This window comes from Lepidochelys kempii, chromosome 25 (genome assembly GCF_965140265.1).
Source record: "Lepidochelys kempii isolate rLepKem1 chromosome 25, rLepKem1.hap2, whole genome shotgun sequence".
NCBI lineage: Eukaryota > Metazoa > Chordata > Testudines > Cheloniidae > Lepidochelys > Lepidochelys kempii.
This window is the reverse complement of record NC_133280.1, coordinates 1,774,179-1,781,676: the sequence shown is the minus strand read 5'-3', so window position 1 is coordinate 1,781,676 and position 7,498 is coordinate 1,774,179. Positions and strand designations below refer to the sequence as shown.

Below are 7,498 nucleotides of genomic sequence, written 5' to 3'. Positions count from 1 at the left end.
TTCCCTGAAGGCAGAGTTTGACTCACAGCTAAAATGTATTGATGATATATTTTCCTTTGCATGAAATGAATGGCATCTGGCTAGTGACATAGCTGATACACACACTACTGTAGATCCCACATGTTAGGACAAGGGCAGAAAATTCACATTTACAGGCCTTGGGCTAAGCTGTGCAGGTGCATCTGGCCTTTGGAGGTCCTGTTTGCATAGATCAGGCTGATGAGAGAAGAAAATCTGGGATCCTTATCTGGTAACTCTCCAGCTGTGGGATCCAAGTGGCTTTCTGAATGCAAGGCAGCCTACCAGAAAGCAGCAGAATAAAGAAATGGGGTGGGATAGAAGCTGGTGCCTCCTGGGAACGCCTTGCACTGTTCTTGCTCCGCTGCCTTCACTGTCACTAACTCTTTTCTGTAGCTTGTGTGCGGAGACAGAGGAACCCAGCCCAGCATTGGCAGTGTTAATTGCAGTGTGGAATCCACGCAGCATCTTGGTGACAGGTGCCTTGAGTCCCCAGCTCCCCCACAATCAGTTCAGATCCTGCAGTCTCCTCCTCCCTGCTACCCCCACCCCCTTCCATGTATCTTAGGAATGATACAGTCATCCTTTTCCTTTCAGAGGAGGCTGCTGAGAGTTCTGGGCTAACGCTGGACCTTCCAAAGAAGAACATTTTGCCTTCTTCCTTTGTGCGGGAGGAACAAAGAAGAAAAGAACAAATGGACTCGCAATAACCCCCAAGAACACAGGCGCGTTTTCAGACCAGAGTCCTGCTGCCCTTTGACACCTGCTTCAGGTGAGTTGTTTTGCCAGTGAAAGCTGTGATTTCCCCACGTGCCAGGGGAAAGCTGCAGGGGTCTGGCGGACGATGTGGGGATGCAGTAATAGAAGGCAAGGGTTTTCCCAGGTGTGTGTGTGAAGGAACTTCTCTCTCAGTGTTCTTTGTAAAGGGGAGCTAACCTGAAGAGAGTGCCTGGGAAAGCACTCTGCCCTGGCTCTGTGGAGGGCTTATGTTACTGGGCTGTATTTTGTGGGGCTAGAGACTAGGGTGAAGCAGATTCCATTAGGGGGCGTCAGTCTGAGGTGGGAGATTATTTTCTTTGTAGATGCCTGCCTTCTGGGAACTGGACTTAGACCCTGGATCAGAGCGAACCAATGTTCAGTCATTACAAAGTGGTCTGGATTGGAACCTAGCTCCCTGATCCATCTGGTTCCCTGTGGGTTCTCTTCCCAGCTTTGCCACTGCCTCACTGAGTGACCTTGGGCAGGTCCCTTACCCTCTCTGTGCCGCAGCTTCCCTGCTTGTGGGGTAACCATTGCTACCCACGCTGTACGTGTTGGGGAAGGTCTAGGTGGGGATTGTTGTACAGTACTCTCTTAGAGGCAAACAGAAGAGGCGATATTGTTTGGTATGGAGAGGAAAGAGTAAACAAGGGAAAGGAGGCATTTCCTAGACCTTCGCAGACAGGACACCCCTGCTGGGTAGGTTCATGCCCAGCTCAGAGCCAGCCGAGCTCCCCCATCATTGTACTGCGGAAAGGAGCTGCTCCAAACATCACACAGCAGAGACACTGCTCTTTCCAGTGAGCCTCAAACGTGGCCCCACAGAGCCACCACAGGGCAAGTGTGGGTACGCAGTGGCCCAGACACAGCCCAGCAGAGCCCCTCAGCCTCTTTCCTGAGACTCCCAAGAAGGGCAAGTTAGTGCCAAAGTGCAGGAATCATTTGCTGTCCACACCAGTTCCCAGGCAACTGACCAGAGCTCCAAGGGTAACTATCTCGCTAGGGCAGTAGCCCTGTCTGCCTGGCCTCTCCTTGTGGGGACAGAACACCGCTTCCCTTCTGCCTTTGCCCCTTCTTTCCTTCTGCCCTCTCCCCGCGGCCTGGAGACCTCCCCTCCCTTCTGCCATCTGCCCGGGCCTGGTGCTGGAGAACTTCCCTCCACTCTGCCCCCGGTGCTGCAGCACTCCCCTCCCTTCTGTCATCTGCCCCCGGTGCTGGAGAACTCCCCTCCCTTCTGCCCTCTTTCCCCAGCTCTGGAGAACTCCCCTCCCCTCTGCCCCCTGCGCTGGAGAACTCCCCTCCCTTCTGCCTTCTGTCCCTGGTGCTGGAGAACTTCCCCCCCTTCTGCCCTCTGCCCATGGTGCTGGAGAACTCCCCTCCCCTCTGCCTTTTGCCCCCAGCACTGGAGAACTCCCTCCCCTCTGCCTTCTGCCCCTGGCGCTGGAGAACTCCCGTCCCTTCTGCCCGGAGATCTCCAGTGTTCCCAGAGGAGTTAACTTCCGTCCCCAGGGAAGCAGCCAACACACATTCTCTCTGTAACCCCCTGCTCCATGCAGGGGGTACCTCTCTTTCGCCTTGTAAGTTAGTATCTACCTATTGTATGCTGACCCCACTAGTCTCCTGGGGTCCCATACTCCCCCTCTCGCACTCCTTTAGGGTGCCTCATTGCTGCTGCCTGGGAGGGGTTTCATGGCCGCCCCCACAGAATATGCTGGTTCTGTGTGGGACACAATAGCAGCGTTTTCTGGAGATGGGAGAAGTGGTCTCAAATGTGCTGATTATTCCCAAGGTCTCTGGCTACTTCCTAGCTCCAAAGAAAGCTGAGGCAGTGGGAGTGGAGAGGAGAGGAGTCTGGGAAGGGCTGTGTGTCACTGAGGTGAGGTGGGCTCAGTGGACTCACTTGACTCTGGGACCTGTTCCCAGGGCTGAGCTCTTTGGTGGCAAATGAGGCAGGGTGGTGCAAAGGGGGGTTCCTTCCAGCCGGAGTGAGAGCACAGGTTTCCCTGCTAGCTTCACACACATTAGATTAAAGGATTGCTGCTTCAGGATGCCGAGCCGTTTCTTTCATTGAATCCCACCCACTCTGATTATCTTGAATGAGGTTTTGCAATGGGCGTTTCAAATTGGGCTGGCTTTGGCACTTCTTGGGAAGAGGCTGTATGGTCTGCTAATTCGAGTAGTGCCCTGTCTACACTCAGGGTTCTCCCCCTGTTGCTCTAGTTCGGGTGCACCCCTGCTGGTGCGAGTAATAATGGGAAGATGAGGGTACGTGAGCCACCAGGCTTTTAACCATTGTATAAACCTGCTCAGAGCAATGAGAGGTGGTCCGCTTTGCCCTAGTACTCCCACCCCAGTGCTCAAGCATTGGTGGGAGAATTTGACAAACTCCGGAGTGCCCATGCTGCCCAAAGTACTGGAAAGCCAGGATTCCTGGGTTCTGATTCTGGCATTACTGTCGGCTCCCTGGGTGACCTTTCTCAAGACACTTCCTCTCTTGGTGCCTCCTTTTCCCCCTGTACAATGGAAATAATGATACTCACCAGCCCTTGGAAAGTGCTTTGAGATGTAAATGCAAAGTGTTGTCAATCAGCTCCATATCATAATCGTTCATGGTTTTGTTACAATGAGAGCAACAAGCCCTTCTCACTTATTCCAGGGTGTCGGTGAGGGGAAGTCCCTGGGCTTCCCTCTGGTCTACGATATGCCAAAAGATGCAATACAAGCACTTAGTTCAATATGTAACACGTAGGGCAAAGCACTCAGCAGTCCCCTCTCACCTTGTGTCCCTGCCTGACCAGAATGACCAGCTGGGCCAGTTGTGTGTCTGTCCTTTGCTTCCAGTTGGACAAGGCTATGGAAAGGGAGTTATTGGCTGAGGCTCCAAAGGTTTTTATTGATTGATTGAATTGCTGCCCCCTTTTTGCTCATGTTGCTTGGTAGCTGATCCCCTCTGTGCCTGGGACCTCTGGGTTTGTCCTTGTGCCACAGCCTTGCTCAGGGCTTGGCGCGCAAGGAACTGCTGCCGTGGTTGGTATTGGTGATTGTGCAGCACAACGCCTCCTCCAGCAAGTGCCTCGCTGGAGAGTTACACACACACACACGAACAAAAGGAGAAGGGCATTCACTGAGTCACCCCAGTGAGCGCATGGGGGAAGAAACTGACCCCTCACATTCAAATTTAGTCTCTCACGGGCCTTAAAAGGGGGAAAAGCCCCGCTGGAATTGTGGTGCTCTCCTAAGGGCACCCAGAACCGTAAGCTACTGTATTACCTCTTTGCCGGAGTTTACAGTGTGTGTCCGCTCCCTGCCACACCCATCTGTCTGCATCACCAGCCAACTCCTTGAGACTCTGCCAGTCTAAACCTTCCCTTGCAAGTAACATTCAGTGCCCCAGGATGTCTCTCTGCAGTGTCCAGTCCCTCTCACTGGACACTCACAGAAATTTACCAAGGGGCACTGCCTCCAGAGAGACAGTGCGCACCCCAGCCTATTAGCTTAGCTGAGGACACACACTTCACTTTGATATACAGCACTGAAATGGTTTATAGTCAAACTAAGAATAGATTTATTAATAAAGAGCATGGATTTAAGTGACACTAAGATAGAGTAATAGAGACAAAAATGGTTCCAGATAAAACAGAAGTACAAACACGCTTTGTAGAGTCTAAAATTTAAGATTACAATCCCGGTTGCAGGCAGTTTTGAACCTATAGTCAGTTCTCAGCATCTTCAACCCACATGGCTGAAGGATCTGTCTTTCACAGATTCCAAGAGCACTGGCTTCTTTTGTCCCTTGGGTGATAGATAACTAAGGGGTTCTCTCTCCTTCTTTTTATAGTCCAGTAAATCTTTCAAATGGATTCTTCTGAAGTGTATCTCCAGATAAGGATTTTTTCCCCTGCTGCATGTGCTCCAGGAAGCTGACACCATGCTGTCTTCCTCATCCTCTGGACAATCTGCTTTTTCAGTTGGTTTAAATGTGTAGGTGTAAATATACTTTCATTCTCCTTGGGATCACCTTGCTTAATTTATAACAGAGACAGAGGCAAACAGACAAAAGAATATTCCTTTGTCTAGGACAGTCTTGTTCATCAGCTCCACTTGGATTGTGCTTTGTCTAAACACATTTTAGTAATTTATTTTCCTCAGGCATAAATAATTCTTAATACACAACCTGTACATACATCATGCAATGATATTCATGACCAGTATGTTCCCAGTTTTTATATGATACCTTGCAAGATACTATTTGGATAAATATTATGATACACGCAATGTGTTACATGTAGTGAGTTTGTCAGGCCTGGCAACAGTTTAGTTACAGGCAGTGAACCCTTTGTCAGAGGGCAGTGAGGCCTCCTGTTGTGTTAGTTCTTCTAGGATTTTGCTCACCAGGAGCAGCCTCTCTTTTTAAGGGGACGTAGCATGGGCCACTGGGGATTTGCTTTGCTGGCTGCCCCATTGCCACTAGGACAGCTGCGGAGTAGCCAGGTTGAGGCACTCTCTTCTGTCCCAGGACAACAAATGGAGTTGTGTTGTGTGCACACAGCAACTGGTTTTCTCTGCCTGCCCATTACTGTGGCGCTGCACAAAATTAAAGAGCAAGAGAGAAAAGGAGCCTGGACCACAACATAGCCATGTGCCATTGTATTTGTGCACCTGAACCTACCACCCTGCTAACTGTGTGTGTATCAGAGCATGCTGGGAAAATCTGGACAGCTATCCCACACTGCCTGTGCGAGTGACTGCACACCCAGCGTACAAGCTGGGAACAGGAAGTGCAGAGGCAGAGTAAACAGGAAAGATAATGAAAATAGTTATCTGAATGTCACCAAAATTCTCACAAAGTTTGGCTTGAAAGTTGGGCCAAGGTTTGAGGGCTAGGGATGGGTAGGGTGACATATTTCCCTATGCTGAATACAGGACACCTGGTAAAATTACTTGTATTCAAGCGCGTTCAACGGCAATCAGTCATGCAAATGTTCAAACTAACATCAAGGTGACTGAGCCCCTGTTAAAAGAAATACTGCTAGTTGGATTCTTTTCATTTACCTTTGTATGTTTAAGACTTTAGCGCTCACACAGGGAGGGGTGACACCCCCCCACACACACACACAGAGGGAGAGGGGTCACACACACACACACACACCTACCTCTCTCACACTGACCCGACCTCCCTGCCTGCGCTCTGCACCCTTCATACCTGACTGGGCCCCCAGGACAGACCTGCCTCTCCTGGAACCTGGCACCACATCTTCCAGAGGCAACAAGTCGGGGGGCACACAGGGTCACATGCCCCCTCTCCCCAGATTTGTGCCAGGGTTCACATCAGAATGTGGCCGGCAGCAGCCTTTTGGCACTGTGCGGGAGGGAAGGGATGGGAGCTGCTTCCAGCCTCAGGAGAGTAGGGGAGAGGGAAGGGAAGACCTGGCCCGTGTCTTTGCAGAGCTCATCTCTCCCCCACCGCTCCTGTGTGGCTGGAAGCAGCTTGTCCCTTCCTGCCCGCACAGTGCCATAGAATCATAGAATAACAGAGTTGGAAGGGACCTCTGGAGGCCATCTAGTCCAACCCCCGGCCCAGAGCAGGACCAATCCCAACTAAATCATCCCAGCCAGGGCTTTGTCAAGCCTGACCTTAAAAACTTCTAAGGAAGGGGATTCCACCACCTCCCTAGGTAACGCATTCCAGTGTTTCACCACCCTCCTAGTGAAAAAGTTTTTCCTAATATCCAACCTAAATCTCCCCCACTACAACTTGAGACCATTACGCCTTGTCCTGTCACCTGCTATCACTGAGAATAGTCTAGATCCATCCTCTTTGGATCCACCTTTCAGATAGTTGAAAGCAGCTATCAAATCCCCCCTTATTCTTCTCTTCTGCAAACTAAACAATCCCAGTTCCCTCAGCCTCTCCTCATAAGTCATGTGTTCCAGACCCCTAATCATTTTTGTTGCCCTTCGCTGGACTCTCTCCAATTTCTCCACATCCTTCTTGTAGTGTGGGGCCCAAAACTGGACACAGTACTCCAGATGAGGCCTCACCAATGTCGAATAGAGGGGAACGATCACGTCCCTCGATCTGCTGGCAATGCCCCTACTTATACACTCCAAAATGCCATTGGCCTTCTTGGCAACAAGGGCACACTGTTGACTCATATCCAGTTTCTATGTGGATTTGGGCAGCAGTGCACAAAACAGATTGTACAAGGTTTGGCTAAAATCTCTCTTCTTCCAACCATGCCGAGCTCTCCTCAGAATCCATCTTTCTTTCTTGGTATCATGACAGTGCAGAGAGTCCCCAGCGAGGATCATGATTCCATTGTGCTGAGCACGGTACCAACACAGCAGAAGAGACCATCTCCGCCCTGAAGAGACAGTTAAAGGAAGCTCTGTTAATCCCATTTTACAGATCAGAGACTAGGGCACAGGGAATTTTCATTATGGCTGGTGATTTGCCCAAGGCAGTGTAGGAAGCCTCTAACAGAGCTGCAAATTGAATCCAATTCTCCGAACTTTGTATCCAGTGCCTTATCCTCAAAAGCACCCTGACTTCTCCAGCAGTGACCCTCCCACCTTGCACTGCATCAGCAATACCTGGCTTGCTCTGCCAAGGCATTTTAAAATGGAATGTCAAGTTCTGAGTTTGGATTGTACAAACCCTGCTGACCATCTCCCACAAGGAGCAGAGTGCACAGGGCCCCTAACAACCCTCTACCTCAGC

The 7,498-nt window shown here is 50.6% G+C and overlaps 1 protein-coding gene across 2 annotated transcripts in view; it reads left to right on the top strand.

Annotated features, from left to right (window-relative positions):
- The first annotated feature begins 619 nt into the window (after positions 1-619).
- LOC140903081 (excitatory amino acid transporter 1-like) overlaps positions 620-7,498 on the top strand; it is a 130,107-nt gene continuing 123,228 nt past the window's right edge. For both annotated transcript variants that reach the window (XM_073323803.1, XM_073323802.1), the window contains exon 1: positions 620-790. The gene's annotated coding sequence lies outside the window, so the exon portion shown is untranslated. The remainder of the gene's footprint in view (positions 791-7,498) is intronic.